Source organism: Hypanus sabinus, chromosome 5 (genome assembly GCF_030144855.1).
Source record: "Hypanus sabinus isolate sHypSab1 chromosome 5, sHypSab1.hap1, whole genome shotgun sequence".
Lineage (NCBI taxonomy): Eukaryota > Metazoa > Chordata > Chondrichthyes > Myliobatiformes > Dasyatidae > Hypanus > Hypanus sabinus.
In genome coordinates this window covers 171,651,379-171,670,922 of record NC_082710.1, presented here as the reverse complement: position 1 = coordinate 171,670,922, position 19,544 = coordinate 171,651,379, and the positions used below count along the sequence as shown (strand labels likewise).

The window sequence follows — 19,544 nt, the reverse complement described above, 5'->3', positions numbered from 1 at the left end:
GTTATACCATTACAATATTTTAGAATCAACAATATTGAAAACTGACTGCTTAGTGGTATCGTTTGTAAATATTTCGAACTGGCGAAATGAGAAATAAGATGTCGATGTTTAATTATACGGATACAGGTTCAAGGATGACGAACAGAATGACGAGCCACGCCTGTCTCCATCAGCTACTGCTAGATTGCATAGGAATCCATTTTTTAAATTCAATTCATTTCCAGTTTAATTGTTATTCAACTATAGGTGAATACTCATTAATACGGACAAATGAGACAAGTGTTACTATGAGGTTAAAATGCAAAATCACATTGCCTACAGTCGCATTCATGGAATAAAAGAGTCCCGAAACACCCTATCACCTCCATCCCCACCCCCGATTCCGCAGACTGATGCCCGTCCTCGCGCATAGCATTCAACAAACCCATATAGAATATCAGTAAAATACAGCGATACAGAATGTGCAGGTATATGGACCTGAACCAGCCCCACCCAGACCACAGCCGTCAGACGCCCGCTAGGCACATATAGAATATTAGTAAAAACACGACCAGATATTTGTGAGTGTGTCTCTCTGTCTGCCTGTCTGTCTAGCTAAGTGCATGTGTAAACTGTGCATGCTAAGCCATCTAGTGGACATCTTTGTAACTAAAAAACGGTTTTGTTAAAACTCACTTAAAATCTCCCGCAATGTTGGGGAAGGCATGAGAGCGCGCAGTTCCCTGTCCTCTGATTACATCTCTCAGCTCCTCCAGAGCCTGCTTGACATTGGTTGATGGAATGTACACCGCTACCAGGATAATGGCAGGAACTTCCTCGCCAGGTAAATTGTACGTCATTTGACCGCTAGATGCTCTAGAACGGGTGAGCAGGACTGAGATAAAATCGCCAGGTTTGTACACCAAGATGATAATGTACACTCCAATTCTTCTGCATTTAAAAGGATCCTAGCAACCGGGCTCATGGACTGTTTATCCCATTCTCAACAGGGAGGCGGCTATGTACGAGGGGTGATTGATACGTTCGTGGCCTAAGGTAGAAGGAGATGAGTTATACAACTCTCGTTACAGGTACATGCAGGTCAACTCTTTGAGTGATAATGCAGAAAGTTTGAAGTTAATAACTCATCTCCTTCCACCTTAGGCCACGAGCTTATCAATCACCCCTTCTGTGGACATGGAGGCCCAAGATCCGTGTGCTCCACGACCGCTGGACTCAGTGTGTAAATGTAGGAGGGGACTATGTTGAAAAATGTGCTAAGTTTTCTAAAATTGACTCCTTCTACTTTAGGACACGAACTTATCAGTCACCCTTGGTATCAGCACCAAACTCCAAAATCGTTACTGTACCTAAACACTAAAGCTTATCAGCACCTCCATACACTAAAACACCTCTCCACACCCAAACCACCACTAATTTAACATTTCCTGCCAATCATTTTATGTACAGACCCTCCTGTGCCTAGCATCACTTGCATACAATCAATTTATGTATATAAGTTATTTTATATGTTTATAATTACTGTGTTATTTGTTGTATTGGGTTTTTATGCTGCATCAGATCCGGGAAAAAATCCCTTTCCCGTTACACTTGTGTACTGGAAATTACATTAAACTGTCTTGGATCTTGAAATCTGCTAACGTTTTTCTCTGTATATTTAACAATTTATTTTCAATAAGCATTCGAAATCATTTTGGTGTTAAATAATAAGATTTTTTATTAAATTCCGGCAGCTGATTCAAAGGTATTTCTCCTCTCGTCGACACTACACACATTGAAACGCTTCTGAATGTGAGTGAAGTCATTAGAGAGAGCCTGTATGTCAGTAACAGCGGCATTTGCCTGAGTTCAGCACCACTTAAACAGGAAGATGTCGCGGTGTGCTGCACGCAGCGCTAAAATAACGACATGGAGTCGGTAAACTGCAGTCAAAGATAATTTTATTCGAACTTCACAGCCTTGCTTTTAAAGCCTCCCTCATCCCGCCCTCCCCGGGCGGGGACGCTCCAAGAGACACGTACTCACAAACCCCCCAGGCTTTTCACCCTTTGTTGCGGACCTGGCCTTTGTGCCCGCACGCTGGCTAATTGTGAGCCGGTTAGAGTGTGCTCGGAAGTGGGTCGCCTCATAACCCCCCCCCCCCAGAACCGGCGATACACCCCCCAATGTCCACAGTCTGGGCCGGGCCCTGTTTCGGAGGTCGGCCTCTGCGCCGCGGTGCCGGAAACTCGACCGGTTGCGCCAGGTCCACATGGGCCGGTTTGAGTCGGTCCACCGTGAAAACCTCCTCTCTCCCCGCAACCTCCAGCACGAACGTGGACCCGTTGTTCCTGAGTGCCGTAAACGGCCCCTCATAGGGCCGTTCTGCGGTGGCCGATTCATACAAACACAAACTTACAGTTCTGCAGTCTTTGGTACGCAGGTCGGGTTCTGCCCATGCTGCGAAGTGGGTATGGGGGCCAGGTCACCAAGTCTCTCGCGTAGTCTGCCCAGGACTGCTGCGGGTTCTTCCTCTTGCCCCCTTGGGGCTGGTATGAACTCCCCGGGGACGAACAGGGGTGCGCCGTACACCAACTCGGCCGACGAGGCGTGCAGATCGTCTTTGGGCGCCGTGCGGATGCCGAGTAGGACACAGGGAAGCTTGTCCGCCCAGTTAGCTCCTCGCAGGCGGGTCATGTGGAAACGCTCCACTAGTCCGTTTGACTGTGGGTGGTAGGCAGTGGTGTGGTGCAGCTGAGTCCCCAAAAGGCTGGCCATAGGTGACCACAGGCTGGAGGTGAACTGGGCGCCTCTGTCGGAGGTAATGTGGGCCGGTACACCAAAGCGGGACACCCAGGTGGCGATCAGTGCCCGGGTGCAAGATTCGGAGGTGGTGTCTGTGAGCGGGATCGCCTCTGGCCATCTTGTGAACCGATCCACGATAGTCAAGACGTGCCGCGCTCCGCGCGACACTGGCAGCGGGCCCACGATATCCACATGAATGTGGCCGAAACGCCGGTGGGTGGGGTGGAACTGCTGCGGCAGAGCTTTGGTGTGCCGCGGCACCTTGGCCGTCTGGCAGTGCATGCACGTTCTGGCCCAGGCACTGACCTGCTTGCGGAGTCCGTGCCAAACAAACCTGCTGGAGACCTGCTCCAACCGTCCCGATGGAGGAGTGCGCCAAGTTATGAATGGAGTCGAAAACACGTCGCCGCCAAGGTGCCGGGACGACGGGACGGGGTTAGCCGGTGGCGACGTCACAGAGTAGGGTCCTCTCACCCAGGCCTGCAAACCGGAGACCGCGGTTCTGTAACTCGGGATCTCCTCATCTGCCTGCTATGCCTCTGCCAGCGCCTCAGAGTCTACCCCTTGGGAAAGGGCATGAATGTTAGGGCGAGAGAGCGCATCCGCCACGACATTGTCCTTACCCGAGACGTGCCGGACTACCGTCCTGTATTCAGAGATGCAGGACAGATGGCGCTGCTGGCTGGACGACCAGGGATCGGACACCTTCGTGAACGTAAAGGTAAGCGGTTTGTGGTCCGTGAACGCGATGAAGGGCCGACCTTCTAAGAAGTACTGAAATGCCGGATTGCCAGGTATAGCGCCAACAGTTCCCCGTCGGAAGCACTGTATTTGAGCTCGGGTGGCCGCAGGTGTTTGCTGAAAAACGCCAGGGGTTGCCAGCGACCCGCGATGAGCTGCTCCAGTACCCCACCGACTGCCGTGTTAGAGAAGTCCACTGTGAGGGCGGTAGGGACGTCCATTCTGGGGTGCACCAGCATTGCGGCGTTCGCCAAGGCTTCCTTCGTTTGAATGAAAGCGGCGGCGGACACCTCGTCCCAGGTAATGTCCTTGCCCGGACCCGACAGCAGGGCGAACAGGGGTTGCATGATCCGGGCAGCTGAAGGGAGGAAACGGCAGTAGAAATTGACCATACCTACGAATTCCTGAAGGCCTTTGATCGTAGTGGGTCGGGGGAAATGGCGGACCGCATCTACCTTAGCGGGCAGCGGGGGTGCCCAGTCTTTAATAATCCTGTGGCCCAGGAAGTCAATGGTGTCGAGCCCGAACTGGCATTTGGCCGGGTTGATTGTTAGACCGTATTCACTCAGCCGGGCATAGAGTTGACGGTGGGACAGATGCTCCTGACGACTGCTGCTGGCTATGAGGATGTCGTCCAAATAGATGAAAGCGAAGTCCAGGTCGCGTCCCACCGCGTCCATTAACCGCTGGAACGTCTGTGCGGCGTTCTTCAGGCCGAACGGCATGCGGAGGAACTCGAAAAGGCCGAACGGGGTGATGAGAGCCATTTTGGGGACGTCGTCCGGATGCATCGGGATTTGATGGTACCCTCGGACGAGGTCTACCTTGGAGAAGATCCGTGCGCCGTGCAGGTTTGCTGCAAAGTCCTGAATGTGCGGCACAGGGTAGCCTCGTTCAGCCTGCGGTAGTCGCCGCACGGTCTCCAGCCCCCTGTCGCTTTGGGCACCATGTGCAGGGGGGAGGCCCAGGGGCTGTCGGACCGCCGGATGATCCCCAATTCCTCCATCCTCTTGAACTCCTCCTTTGCCAGTCGGAACTTGTCCGGCGGAAGCCGCCGTGCACGGGCGTGGAGGGGTGGTCCCTGGGTCGGGATGTGGTGCAGTACGCCGTGTCGGGGCATGGCTGCCGTGAACTGCGCTGCCAGAACCGATGGGAAATCCGCCAGGACCCTGTTGAAGTCGTTGTCGGACAGCGTGATGGAGTCGAGGTGAGGGGCTGGCAACTGGGCTGCACCCAGGGAGAACGTCTGAAAGGTCTCGGCGTGGACCAGTCTATTCCTGAGCAGGTCGACCAGTAGGCTGTGAGCCCGCAAAAAATCCGCACCCAGAAGCGGTTGGGCTACGGCGGCCAGTGTGAAGTCCCACGTGAACTGGCTGGAGCCGAACTGTAGCTGCACCTGACGGGTGCCATAGGTCCTTACTGTGCTGCCGTTCACGGCCCTCAGGGGGGGATCCGGTGCCCTGTTGCGGGTGTCGTAACTCGTCGGAGGTAAGACGCTGATCTCGGCACCGGTGTCGACCAAAAACCGGCGTCCCGACCGCTAGTCCCACACATACAGGAGCCTATCCCGAAGGCCAGCCGCCGTAGCCATCAGCGGCGGCTGGCCCTGGCGTTTCCCGGGAACTGGCAGGGGGGGCGGCAACGGCGGGTTTCTACCACCGCTGGTGGTAGAAACACCATTGTTCGTTGGGCTCCCCACCCCTGCCTCTGGGGTTAGCGGGCTCTGCGGCCGGGCCTGGACTGGTTTGCTGCTGGGAGCGTGGCCGGGTGATCTGTGCAACGGACGCCCCACTCACCTTCTTGGCGTTCCACAGCAAGTCCGCCCGGGCTGCCACCTTCCGGGGGTCACTGAAATCCGCGTCGGACAGCAGCAGGCCTATGTCCTCGGGCAGCTGCTCTAGGAATGCCTGCTCAAACATGAGGCAGGGTGTGTGTCCGTCGGCCAGAGACAACATGTCATTCATTAAAGCCGATGGCGGTCTGACTCCCAAGCCATCCAGGTGCAGGAAATGGGCAGCTCGCTCGCGCCGTGAGAGTCCGAAAGTCCTTAGGAGCAGGGCTTTGAATTCCGTGTACTTGCCGTCCTCCGGGGGAGACTGTACGAACTCCGCCACCTGGGCCGCTGTGTTCTGGTCGAGGGAGCTCACCATGTAGTAGTAACGTGTGTCCTCTGAGGTTATCTGCCGAACGTGGAATTGGGCTTCTGCGTGCTGGAACCATAGGTGAGGTCGGAGCGTCCAGAAGCTTGGCAGTTTCGACTAAACCGCATGAACAGATGCGGCGTCGTTCATCTCCGGTCCAAAAATCGTTTGAACCGTCGGGGTCACCAATTGTTGCGGTGTGCTCCACGCAGCGCTAAAATAACGACACGGAGTCGGTAAACTGCAGTCAAAGATAATTTTATTCGAACTTCACAGCTTTGCTTTTAAGGCCTCCCTCATCCCGCCCTCCCCGGGCGCGGACGCTCCAAGAGACACGTACTCACAAACCCCCCAGGCTTTTCACCCTTTGTTGCGGACCTGGCCTTTGTGCCCGCACGCTGGCTAATTGTGAGCCGGTTAGAGTGTGCTCGGAAGTGGGTCACCACAAAGTAATCTAATGCTCTTGTGCAGTGACCATCGTGAGCTCTCGGTCCCTAAACAAACAACTCACCACGCGACTGCAAAGTGATCCATCTCCCAAAACGCACACGGTCAATGTAACAACCCCGGAAAGAAAGAAAAACATGCGCACCCATTGCCGTGTCACTGTTTTCTACAATGCCGTGACTCGGATTCGAACCGAGGTTGCTGCGGCCACAACGCAGAGTACTAACCACTATACGATCACGGCGAGCTACATGGGCACGACGTTAGGGAAAAATATTGTAATGACGGGACGGAGAAGGAAAAGAGAAAGGAGAAAGTTACAATGGTGAATAGAAACTCTGATTTTTTTCCCTCTCCCTCTGCTTCCAGGGAGCAAAGCAACTAAAAGTTAAATTCGATGCTTTGACTGTGTTTGCTTAATAAACAATACGTCCAAAATCGAAGGGTTGAGCGAACTAGGGCTTTTCTCTTTGGAACGGGAGAGAATGGAGACGATTGATAGAGACGTAACATCAGAGACGTGTATTGTTACGTACTCTTGACACATGACAGTGGTGCCCTTGTCACGTGACTGGGGTTGAAGCTGTACTGGACTTGAGGTGATGGTCTTGTGATGGTAAAGTGACGTCATTTTCCCGCCAGTGGAGATCATGTGACAGGTTTTTTTTACAGGTTATAAAAGGTAAACCCCACCTTGTGAGGAGGGGCAGTTCGTGGCTGGATTTGCCGAGTTGACTTCATGCCACAGCGTGTTTTAAATGATGACGCAGTTTAGTTGAAGGATGAAGTTTTATCTAATGCCTAAAGTTTAAAAGGTCATTGCCAGTCGGTTCTTTACGATTCTGCTAGTTCGAGAAATTAGTGGAGAGTGAAGATCAAAGTTCGGGTGTTAAAGATCGAGGAGAATCGCTTTCTACGGTGAAACGGGTTTCAACCTTTGTTTGATCCTTATTTGGAAGGATTTCGTTGACTATCTTCGTGTTAATCCCTGGGTTTACCAGAAAGGATTGAAGGTAGTGAAGAAGGAAAGGTCAGTGCCTTTAAGCCGTTTCGTTTCGTAAATTCTTCGTGGGAAGTTCGACGTCGGGGATCGAGGCCAAGCGACGTGAAAGAGAATTTAACTCGTCTTATAAAGTCTCTCCTTTTAAATGGACTGTGGGCATATAGAACTTTTGGCAATACCACTTTAAAGAACTGTTTTTGGCAATACTACTTTAAAGAACTGTTTTTGCAATATCGCTTTAAGAACTGTTTGGGCTGCCGCTCCGCAGCTGTTTCCGGTTACGTTAGTGTTTGTTTACTTTTTGGAGGTTTGTTTTCTGTGTTTAATAAACGTGTTGTTTGTTACATAAAGCCCTTGCTGAACTCATATATTTATTGTTGTCTGAATACGGAACAGTATTAAACTATATAATGTTATACCATTACAATATTTTAGAATCAACAATATTGAAAACTGACTGCTTAGTGGTATCGTTTGTAAATATTTCGAACTGGCGAAATGAGAAATAAGATGTCGATGTTTAATTATACGGATACAGGTTCAATGATGACGAACAGAATGACGAGCCACGCCTGTCTCCATCAGCTACTGCTAGATTGCATAGGAATCCATTTTTTAAATTCAATTCATTTCCAGTTTAATTGTTATTCAACTATAGTTGAATACTCATTAATACGGACAAATGAGACAAGTGTTACTATGAGGTTAAAATGCAAAATCACATTGCCTACAGTCGCATTCATGGAATAAAAGAGTCCCGAAACACCCTATCACCTCCATCCCCACCCCCGATTCCGCAGACTGATGCCCGTCCTCCCGCATAGCATTCAACAAACCCATATAGAATATCAGTAAAATACAGCGATACAGAATGTGCAGGTATATGGACCTGAACCAGCCCCACCCAGACCACAGCCGTCAGACGCCCGCTAGGCACATATAGAATATTAGTAAAAACACGACCAGATATTTGTGAGTGTGTCTCTCTGTCTGTCTGTCCAGCTAAGGGCATATGTAAACTGTGCATGCTAAGCCATCTAGTGGACTTCTTTGTAACTACAAAACGGTTTTGTTAAAAACTCACTTAAAATCTCCCGCAATGTTGGGGAAGGCATGAGAGCGCGCAGTTCCCTGTCCTCTGATTACATCTCTCAGCTCCTCCAGAGCCTGCTTGACATTGGTTGATGGAATGTACACCGCTACCAGGATAATGGCAGAAACTTCCTCGCCAGGTAAATTGTACGTCATTTGACCGCTAGATGCTCTAGAACGGGTGAGCAGGACTGAGATAAAATCGCCAGGTTTGTACACCAAGATGATAATGTACACTCCAATTCTTCTGCATTTAAAAGGATCCTAGCAACCGGGCTCATGGACTGTTTATCCCATTCTCAACAGGGAGGCGGCTATGTACGAGGGGTGATTGATACGTTCGTGGCCTAAGGTAGAAGGAGATGAGTTATACAACTCCCGTTACAGGTACATGCAGGTCAACTCTTTGAGTGGTAATGCAGAAAGTTTGAAGTTAATAACTCATCTCCTTCCACCTTAGGCCACGAGCTTATCAACCACCCCTTCTGTGGACACGGAGGCCCAAGATCCGTATGCTCCACGACCGCTGGACTCAGTGTGTAAATGTTGGAGGGGACTATGTTGAAAAATGTGCTAGGTTTTCTAAAATTGGCTCCTTCTACTTTAGGCCACGAATTTATCAGTCACCCTTGGTATCAGCACCAAACTCCAAAATCGTTACTCTACCTAAACACTAAATCTTATCAGCACCTCCATACACTAAAACACTTCTCCACACCCAAACCACCACTACTTCATCACTTCCAGTCATTTTATGTACAGACCCTCCTGTGCCTAGTATCACTTGCACACAATCAATTTATGTATATAAGCTATTTTATATGTTTATAATTATTGTGTTATTTGTTGAATTGGGTTTTTATGCTGCATCAGATCCGGGAAAAAATCCCTTCCCCGTTGCACTTGTGTACTGGAAATTACATTAAACTGTCTTGGGTCTTGAACTCTGCTAACGTTTTTCTCTGTATATTTAACAACAATTTATTTTCAATAAGCATTCGAAATCATTTTGGTGTTAAATAATAAGATTTTTTATTAAGTTCCGACAGCTGATTCAAAGGTCTATGGCCATCCCTTCCTCTCGTCTACACTACACACATTGAAACGCTTCAGAATGTGAGTGAAGTCATTAGAGAGAGCCTGTATGTCAGTAACAGCGGCATTTGCCTGAGCTCAGCACCACTTAAACATGAAGTAATCTAATGCTCTTGTGCAGTGACCATCGTGAGCTCTCGGCCCCTAAACAAACAACTCACCACGCGACTGCAAAGTGATCCATCTCCCAAAACGCACACGGTCAATGTAACAACCCCGGAAAGAAAGAAAAACATGCGCACCCATTGCCGTGTCACTGTTTTCTACAATGCCGTGACTCGGATTCGAACCGAGGTTGCTGCGGCCACAACGCAGAGTACTAACCACTATACGATCACGGCGAGCTACATGGGCACGACGTTAGGGAAAAATATTGTAATGACGGGACGGAGATGGAAAGGAGAAAAGAGGGAAATGGAATATGGGAAGAGTTTTTTTTCTATTCCTCTGATTACCGGGATCATAGCAACAATAAATTAAATTCAATGTTTTAATAATATTTGCCTAATCAGCAATAAGTCCTAAATCGAAAGATTGAGCGAAGTGGGGCTTTTCTCTTTGGAACGGATGAGGAAGAGAGACGACTTGATAGAGGTGTATGACATTATTATAATGCTATAACATCAAAATAACACTTCAATATTTTAGAACTGAGAATAGTGAAAGTTAAAAACTTAATGCTGTGATTTGTAAATATTTCGGGATGTCAAAATGACGAACAGGAGGTAGATGTTTAGTTATGGGGATGCTACAGAATGACGGATCCCTGATTTCGTCAACAGGAAACCACAGTCTGTGCGGATTGGTGACAATCTACCCTGGCGCACTTAAAGGGTGTGCGCTTAGCCCACCGCTCTACTTTCTCTACATTCACGACTGTCCGGCAAAGCACGGCTCAAACGCTATCCATAAATTTCCCGAAGACACAACTATCGCTGGCAGCATTTCAGAGTGATTTGGTCTGCGACAGATCGAAGAGCAGGAGTACACGAAGAGAGCAGCCTTTTCAATCAGCTCCGTAATCAACATGAAAAAGGCAGAACTGCGAGGCAGTTGCTCTGATTGGAGCTGCGACAAATCGCCGAGCGGGATTCATTAGAAAAGGTGAGTAAAAATAAAGCAAGTACAAGCGGAGCGGCCATTCTTTTGAGTAAATTGAATTGACTTTATTACTTACATCCTTCATATACATGAGGAGTAAAATTTTTTATGTTATGTCTCCGTCTAAACGTGCAATGAGCAATTTATAGCAATTTATAATAAATAGTAGGTACAACAGGATAGTCAATACAATATAGAAACACAGTTGTGTCAGCATGAGTTAAGCAGACCGATGGCGTGGTGGAAGAAGCTGTCCCGGAGCTTGTTGGTCCTGGCTTTTAAGCTGCGGTACCGTTTCTCGGATGGAAGCAGCTGGAACAGTTCGTGGTTGCGGTGGATCTGGTCCCCACTGATCCTTTGGGCCCATTTTACACACCTGTCTTTATAAATGTCCTGAATAGCGAGAAGTTCACATCGACAGATGTGCTGGGCTGTCCGCACCACTCTCTGCAGAGTCCTGAGATTAAGGGAGGTACAGTTCCCATTCCAGGCAGTGATGTAGCTCGTCAGGATGCTCTCAATTGTGCCCCTGTAGAAAGTTCTTAGGATTTGGGGGTCTATACTAAACTTCTTCAACCGTCTGAGCTGAAAGGGGCGTTGTTGTGCCCTTTTCACCACATAGTCGGTATGTACAGACCACGTGAGATCTTCAACGATGTTTATGCCGAGTAATTTAAAGCTGTTCACCCTCTCAACTCCAGATCCATTGATGTCAATAGGGGTTAGCCTATTAAGGAACTGCAGCTGCAGTTTGACAACCTTCGACTCATACGGGAGAATGAAGAGGCGATAGATAGAAGATATAAGGAGGTAGTCAGCTCTAGGTTGCGGGACACAGGTAACTGGGTGACTGTCAGGGGAAGGAACAGAAATGCATCGCCAGTGCAGAGTGCCCCTGTGGCCGTTCCCCTCAATAATAAGTATACCACCCTATATTGTTGAGGGAGACGACCTACCAGGTCTTTGATCCTGGTCTGGTGTTGTGGCTCAGAACAGCAGCGAGGTGAAGAGGACTGCAGTAGTCATGGGAGATTCCATAGGCAGAGGACAAGAGAAGAGATACAGCGGGCATGATAGAGATACCACGAGGGTATGTTGCCTCCGAGATTCCAGAGCCAGGGATGTCTCAGATCCTGTCCATGGCATTCTAAAGGTAAGGGAGTGTTCGATAAATTATAACGGGAGATAGAAAATGCGTGTCAGAAGGGAAATGTTACAATGGTCATGGAGGATTGTAATATGCAGGTAGATTGGGAAAATCAGGTTGGTGCTGGATCCCAACGGGGGGAATTTCTAGAATGCCTGCGAGTTGGCTTTTTAGAGCAGCTCATGGTTGAGCCCACAAGGGGATCCACTATTCTGGATTGGGTGTGGTACAATGAACCTTAAGTTCGCTTAAGGTAAATGAGCCTATAGGGGCGAGTGATGAACCAGCATCACAATGGAGTAAAAGGAATGACAGATGCATGAGAGAGCAGCTGGTCAGAACTGATTGGACAAGAACACTGGCAGAGATGACGGCAGAGCAGCAATGGCTGGAATTTCCAGAAACAATTCAGAATGCACAGGGTATTCTGAAGCCATAAAGAGCCATGAAGAACATAAAAGCCAAAGAGAGGGCATATAATAGAGCAAAAATTATTGGAAAGTTAGAGGTTTGGGAAGCTTTTAAAAACGAAAAGAAAACAACTAAAAAAAGTCATTAAGAAGGAGAGGATGAGATACAAAAATATGCTAGGCAATAATATTAAAGAGGATACCAAATGTTTCTTCAGATACATAAAGTATAACAGAGAGAGGAAAGTGGACATCGGACCACTTGTAACAGTGCTGGACAGGTTAGTGATAGGGGGCGAGGAAGCAGCGACCGAACTGAATAAGTATTTTGCATCAGCCTTCACTAGCAGTATTGTGGAAGCTCAAGTGTCAGGGGTCAGACGAGAGTGAAGATTCATTGTTAGGGAGAAAGTTCTTGGAAAACTGAAAGGTCTAAAGGTAGATCAGTCATCTGGACTAGATGATGCACTCAAGGGAAAATCTTTGAAGAAAACAAACATGATAGAAAAGGAGATTCAGTAGATGGTGTGTTCAGTGGATTTTCAAAAAGTCTTTGATAAGGCGCCACACATGAGCAACACACACAAATTGCCAGAAGAAATTAACAGACCAGGCAGCGTTTATGCAAAACATTTGAGTTTCTGAAAAGTGTACGAGTTTTCGGAATGGATTTCAATATTATGTATTTACCGACAAAATATTTTCCCTATCTGTTCTCAGGATGCATTTGAAATTATTGTCGATTCAAAACATATATCGCCAGTCTCTTCGCTGCGCTATCCTATACACGATTACCTGGCTCAGGGTGAGAGTGAAGTGAATACAGAATACATTTATGTCAGGGGGAGTGGCTGTCGACCTAAGCTCAACAACACTAAAGACATGAGGTAGTCCAATGCTGTGTTTAACAACCATCATTACGCTAATCGCTACCGTGTCGTTCAGAAAGAAAAACAGAAAATCTATTACCGATCCATTGCTTTTCCGCAATGCCGTGACTCAGATTAGAATCGAGGCGGCTGCGGCCATAGCGCGAAGTATGTACGACTATGGGATCACACCGAGAGCAGATTACTGACCACTATCGGATCACAGCGAGCTACATGGGCGCAACCTGACAAGAAGAATAAAATTCAATTGTAACTAATGGGCCAAGAAGGAAAAAATGAAAGAGAAAGGCAAAATCGATAATAGTACATGTACTTTTTTTCGTTTCTCTCGGGTTACAAGGAGCACAGCCACAATAAATTAAACTCAATGAGTCAACTATATTTGCTTCTGAACTCACAGTAAGCCCAATATCGAAAGATTGAGCGAGGTAAGGATTTTCTCTTTGGCGCTGACGAGAAAGACAGGTGACTTGATAGAGTTGTATAATATTATAATAACATTATAACATCATAATAGCACTGTAATATTTTAGAATCGACCATATATTAAAAGCTGAAAACTAAATGCATTGATTTGTAAATGATTCGAACTGTGTAAATGAGGAAAAGGACGGAGATATTTAGTTATAAGGATTCAAACTCAATGTGGATGCAGCGAAATGGCGTGGCACGTCAGTTTCTGTCAGCTGCTGCTAGATCGGATATGAATTCATCAATTTTGATCCACTAGTGCATGTCGATTCTGTCGGGACCCTGGGGACTTATGAAAACTGTGGTGATTTCTTTTGAACTTACAGTCCTTTAAACATCTTGGACTATTTTTGCTGCGCCCATAGTCTGTTTTTTATCAATTATGCTATTGTTTGCACAGTTGTAACTATATGTTGTAATTATGTGGTTTTGTGCAGGTCTTGTAGCTTTAGTTTTTGGTCTTGTTTTTGTCTGGTGGCTTTGGAGCTCCTTTTCGGGGAACGCGCTAGACGGTAGCACGATATTAATATGCAGCAGCCTCTCCGGACTCTGGTCTGGGGATTACCAAACGTTATGTGGATTTTCCGGTGTATTCTGTTTTGTCATATGCTTTTGTGATATCATTCTGGGGGAACGTTGTCTCATTTTTTAACTGCATTGCATTTGTGGTTTCTAAATGACAATGAACTGAATCTGAATCTGAAGCATCTAGAAGAGTTGTTTTGAACTGCTAAGCTGTGTGTGTTAACCGAATACGCGACAGCAAATCCCTAGGACACGTACATGTATAAAGTGAGCAAAGTTCAGCCTTGTTTCGTTACAATGATCTTATCCATGTAACGAAATGAGGAGCACTGATTTCAAAATTCAGGGAATTGCATCCAATAGCCAACGTGTGCAGCGGCAGGAATGAATTAGTTGCTTTCCAGATCTTCAATAATTCTTAATGGCTCCCGGTTTTACTTGCAAAGTCACAAGAGTGATGTATTTCGACACAGTCACACCGGTTATTCCATTTGCCAGGAATTTAGGTGGGCAGTGCAGGAGCACGGCGGCCAGTGTTGATTGGGTTTTGTTCTGAGCCTATTTGTGTGGGTGTTGCACTGTGGCCGCCCGAGTTGCCTGCAAAGGTAATTGTCCTCTACATTGTCCCGCGTATCTAGCTGTTTAGTAGTATCTGGAAGGAGATGATGTGCAGACACTAGATTACAGATCAGCTTTATTTATTTGTTACATGTGCATGGAAACACGCAGTAAAATGTGTCATCTGCGGCAACGACTACCACAGTCAGATGACCCCCTCTATTCTCGCTACTACACCGGGCAAGGGGTGCAGGAGTCGCAGATCCTACAGCACCAGGTTCAGGACATTTATTAATCTGCAACCAACAGGCTCCTGAACCAGCGTAACTTCGCTCACCTGAACACTGAACTGATTCGATAATCTATAATCTCACTTTCTAGGACTCTATAACTCATATTCTCAATATCGTACTGTATTATTTATCTACTTTTTAAATAATTTGATCGATTTGCCATATCTTGCACATTGAATATTTGTCGATCGTTATTGTGTATAGTTTTTCATAAATTCTGTTGTATTACTTTTATTTTCCCGTAAATGCCTGAAAGAAAATGAATCTCAGGTGTATATACTGTATTCGGGTACAACCTTACCGATAAGATAAAGGCGCTCTCGGAAGCAGCGACCTCTCGGGAACCAACCAAAGGTGATTTTGTCTTTTTTTAACGCCTTTTTTTATGATCACAAGAAAATGCTGATCTTTAAAAACTTCGTGTACAGGTCTACCCCCTTCAGCAAGCTGCTTCGGACTGAATTCCTGCCTGCTGTTGAAAGGCACCAAAGATATCGGCGTTGCTATGCGGCGTGTGTAATGGCAGATGATTGCTTTACATGCTTGTCTTGTGGTCGCAAGATCCTGTTGGGCATTGCTAATGTAAGATGTTGCAGGGCGGTTTCCCTGTTTACTGGGGCGACAGGCGGCGTGGCTCCGAATGTAACGAAAGCTAGGCCTCGAGAAGTAGATTTGCTTGTTGCTGCAGTCCAGGAGAGGAGACGTCCGAGGCGGTGTAGCGCAGCATTGATTTTTGGCTGTGGGCTCGCCTCCAGTTCGGAACGGTGGAATGGCAGGCAGGATTGCAAGCCCCTGCGTACGTCCGTCTGCGGACTGCCGGGAATGACATCCTCAATTTGAGGGACATGTCACTCACGTACTTGTGCAGGACACGTCACTCAGGTACTCGAGATTGCAAAGGGAGCTGGAAAAGGCATGTAATAAGGGTGATGTCACAAAAGTAATGGAAGACTTCAATATACAAGGGCATTAGGAAAATCAGGTTGGTATCCGATTGCAAGAGAAAGTATTTGTTGAACGCCTGCGAGGTGGCTTTACAGAGCAGTGTGTGCTTGAGCCTACCCAGGAAAAGGGTATATTAGATCGGGTGTTGTGTAATAAACCGGATCTTCTTAGGGAGCTTAATGTAAAGGAATCTAAAGGAGATAATGATCTTAATGTGATTGAATTCTAACTACGATTTGTGAGGGAGAAGCATAACTCATATGCATCAGTATCACAATGGAATAAAGGGAATTACAGAAACGTGAGACAGGAACTTGCCCAGGTGGATTGCAGGTGAATACTGGCGGGGATGACGGCAGAGCAGAGATGGCTGAAGTTTCTGGGAATAGTTCACATGGCGCAGGATAGATATGTCCCAAAGAAGATGTTCTCAAATGGCATGGCTAGGGAACCCTGGCTAACAAGGGAAGATAAAAGCCAAGGAAAGGGCATATAAAGTAGCAAAAGTGACTAGGAAGTTGGATGATTTGGAAGCTTTTAAAATCCATCAAAGGGCAACTAAGAAACCTATAATAAGGGATGAACATGACGGCAAACTGACCAGTAATATAAAGCAGAATACTAAACCTTTTTTTATTCATTTGAAAAGAAAAGATAGGTGACAGTTGATATTGGACCACTGGAAAATGATGCGGGTGAGGTAGTAATGGGGTCAAAGAACTGGCAGATGACCTTAATGTGTAGTTTGCATCAGTCTTCACTGAGGAAGACACTAGCAGTATGACAGAGATCCAGGAGTATCAGGGAGCAGGAGTGACCGACATTGCTATTACAAAGGAAAAATTACTAGGCAAACTCAAAGGTCTTAGGATGCACTACATCCTATCCCAGAGGACTGGAAGTTTGCATTCAACTCTTTAATAAGGAAGGAAGGCAAAAGAAAGGAAAGTATTGGTCAGTTAGACTAACCTCAGTTATTATTGAGGATGAGGTTTCGTGGTACTTGGAGACTAATGATAAGATAAGTCAAAGTCAGCAAGGTTTCTATAAAGGAAAATCTTTCCTGATGAATCTGTTCGAGGAAATAACAAGCAGAGTGAACAAAGAAGAGGCAGTTGATGTCATTTACTTGAATTTTCAGAAGACATTTGATAAGGTGCTACACATGAAACTGCTTGACAAGACAAAATCCAATGGCGTTACAGGAAAGACACTGGTATGGATAGAAGAATGGCTGACAGGCAGGAGACAGTAAATTGAAATAAAGGGAGCTTGTTCTGGTTGGCTGCCAGTGACTAGTGGTGTTCCACTGGGGTCCGTATTGGGACCGCCACTTTTCACAATGTTTGATAATAATGCAATTGATGTCTTTGTGGTAAAGTTTGTGGATGATATGAAGATAGATGGAGGGGTAGGGGTGGTGCTGAGGAAGCAATGCAATTGCAGCAGGACATAGACCAATACAAAAAAAAGGGGCCAAAAAGTGGCAGATGGAATACAGTGCTGGGAAATGTATGATAATGCATTTTGTTAAAAGGAACATTAGTGCGGACTATTATCTAAATGGGGAAAAGTTTCAAACATCAGAGGTGCAGAGGGACTTGGGAGTCTTCGTGCAAGACTCCTAGAAGGTTAATTTACTGGTTGAGTCTGTGGAAAAGAAGACAAATACAATGTTGGCATTTATTTTAAGAGGAATAGAATATAAAAGCTAGGAGATAATGCTGAGGCTTTATAAGATACTAGTCAGGCAGCATTTGCAGTATTGTCAACTGTTTTGGGCCCCATATCTCAGAAAGGATGCGTTGCTTTAAGACCGTCCAGAGGAGGGTCACGAGAATAAATCCAGAAATTAAGGGGTTAACATAAGAGGAGTGTTTGGTGGCTTTGGGGACCGGTACTAACTGGAATTTAGAAGAATCTGGGGATCTCATTGAAACCTACGGAATGCTGAAAGGGTTGGATAGGGTGGATGTGGAGAGGATGTTTCCTATGGTGTGGGTATTCAGAACTGGAAGGCATAGCCTCAAAATTGATGGGCAACCTTATAGAACGGAGGTAAGGAGGATTTTTTTTAGCCAGGGAGTGGTGAATCTGTAGACTACTCTGCCACAAACTGTGATGGAGGCCATGTTCGTGGGTATATTTAAAGCGAAAGTTGAAAGTTTCCTGATCAGAAGGCAGTTATATGGGGTTGAGTGGGACCCTGGATCTGCCATGATGAAATGGCGGAGCAGACGCGATGGGCTGAATGGCCTAATTCTGCTGCTATGTCTAATGGTCTTATGTAATATTGCGCTGCAGGTTTGCTTGAATGAGTTCTGTATGCCTTGTGCCTTGTGCTGTGTATATTTTACACCTTGGCCCCAGAGTAACGCTGTTTCGTTCGATTGTATTCATGTACGGTTGAATGATAATTAAACTTGAACATAGTGCAATAGTAAATTTTACATTTGACTACCGGCAGCCCACTATGCTTCTAGAGACTTTTCTGTATGAAACAGGTGCCTGTTGTAATCGCTATCACTGTCGGTCCGGGAAGAAAAACAGTGCACTCAATGCCGTGTCATTGCTTTTCCGCAATGCCGTGACTCGGATTCGAACCGAGGTTGCTGCGGCCACAACGCAGAGTACTAACCACTATACGATCACGGCGAGCTACATAAGCGCTGTTTAGAGAATGCATAAAACTGCATTGTAGTGAGTGGTGCTTGCTTATCTTGAAGGTTTTGTTTATGCATTTGTGTCTGCGAACGTGTGAAAAAACTGAATTGTGCAGATCACTGAAATATTTACCATACAGATAAAATAAAACAGAACGATTAAATTGCATTTGCTTTTACTTCCAATGAAGTTATGTCCCAGATACGCAGCGAACATATGAGATTCTGAAGATCGTTCATTAGAATGGGCTTTAATAGCCTGTATTTACCGACGAAATACAGTATTTATTTTCAGGATGCATTCAAAATCATTGCTTGCTCGTAGACACTGTAATGTGAAGGTTTTGTTTAGATTCCGACAGGCAGTATAAAAGATATATCGCCTCTCCCTCCACCGTTCTGCCCTATACACGATGACACAGTTCAGAATGTGAGTGAAGTGAACGTAGAATAGATCAGGAAGAGTGGCAGTCGTCCTTTGCTGAACGCCATTTAAAAAATGAAGTAATCGAAAGCTGTTCTGCAGGAACCATGGTGAATTCCGACTCCCTCGACAAATCCCTCACCTCCACCACCACTGCCACCTGTTCTTCCAAAATGCACTCTGGTATTAACATCGAACATTGCCTTTCCGTAATGCCGTGACTCAGATTCCAAACTTTCTGCTGCGGTCACGATGCACAGGACAAGGATTTATACAACCACGGCGAACTACTTGGGCTGTGTGTGAAGAAGACAATTAAATTTTTACTGGATAGGCCGAGAAGGAAAACAGAAAAGAGAAGGGCAAAATCGGTAATAGAAGATGAGTGATGATTGGTGAGGCCAAATTTGGAGTATTGTGTACAGTTCTGGTCACCGAATTATAGGAAAGATGTCAACAAAATAGAGAAAGTACAGAGGAGATTTACTAGAATGTTACCTGGGTTTCTGCACCTAAGTTACAGAGAAAGGTTGAACAAGTTAGGTCTTTATTCTTTGGAGCGTAGAAGGTTGAGGGGGGGGGGGGGACTTGAGGTATTTGAAATTATGAGGGGGATAGATAGAGTTGACGTGGATAGGCTTATTCCATTGAAAATAGGGAAGATTCAAACAAGAGGACATGAGTTGAGAGTTAGGGGGCAAAAGTTTAGAGGTAACACGAGGACGAACTTCTTTAATCAGAGACTGGTAGCTGTGTGGAACGAGCTTCCAGTAGAAGTGGTAGAGGCAGGTTCGATTTTGTCATTTGAAAAAAA

The 19,544-nt window shown here is 46.4% G+C and overlaps 3 non-coding genes across 3 annotated transcripts; all 3 read right to left on the bottom strand.

Annotated features, from left to right (window-relative positions):
* Nucleotides 1-6,285: 6,285 nt before the first annotated feature.
* On the bottom strand, nucleotides 6,286-6,357 carry trnah-gug (transfer RNA histidin (anticodon GUG)). The gene has a single exon. It is a non-coding gene; the product is annotated as a tRNA-His (tRNA).
* Nucleotides 6,358-9,572: 3,215 nt separating this feature from the next.
* On the bottom strand, nucleotides 9,573-9,644 carry trnah-gug (transfer RNA histidin (anticodon GUG)). Its single transcript has one exon. It is a non-coding gene; the product is annotated as a tRNA-His (tRNA).
* An 8,582-nt stretch (nucleotides 9,645-18,226) lies between these two features.
* Nucleotides 18,227-18,298, bottom strand: trnah-gug (transfer RNA histidin (anticodon GUG)). The gene has a single exon. It is a non-coding gene; the product is annotated as a tRNA-His (tRNA).
* Nucleotides 18,299-19,544: the final 1,246 nt, after the last annotated feature.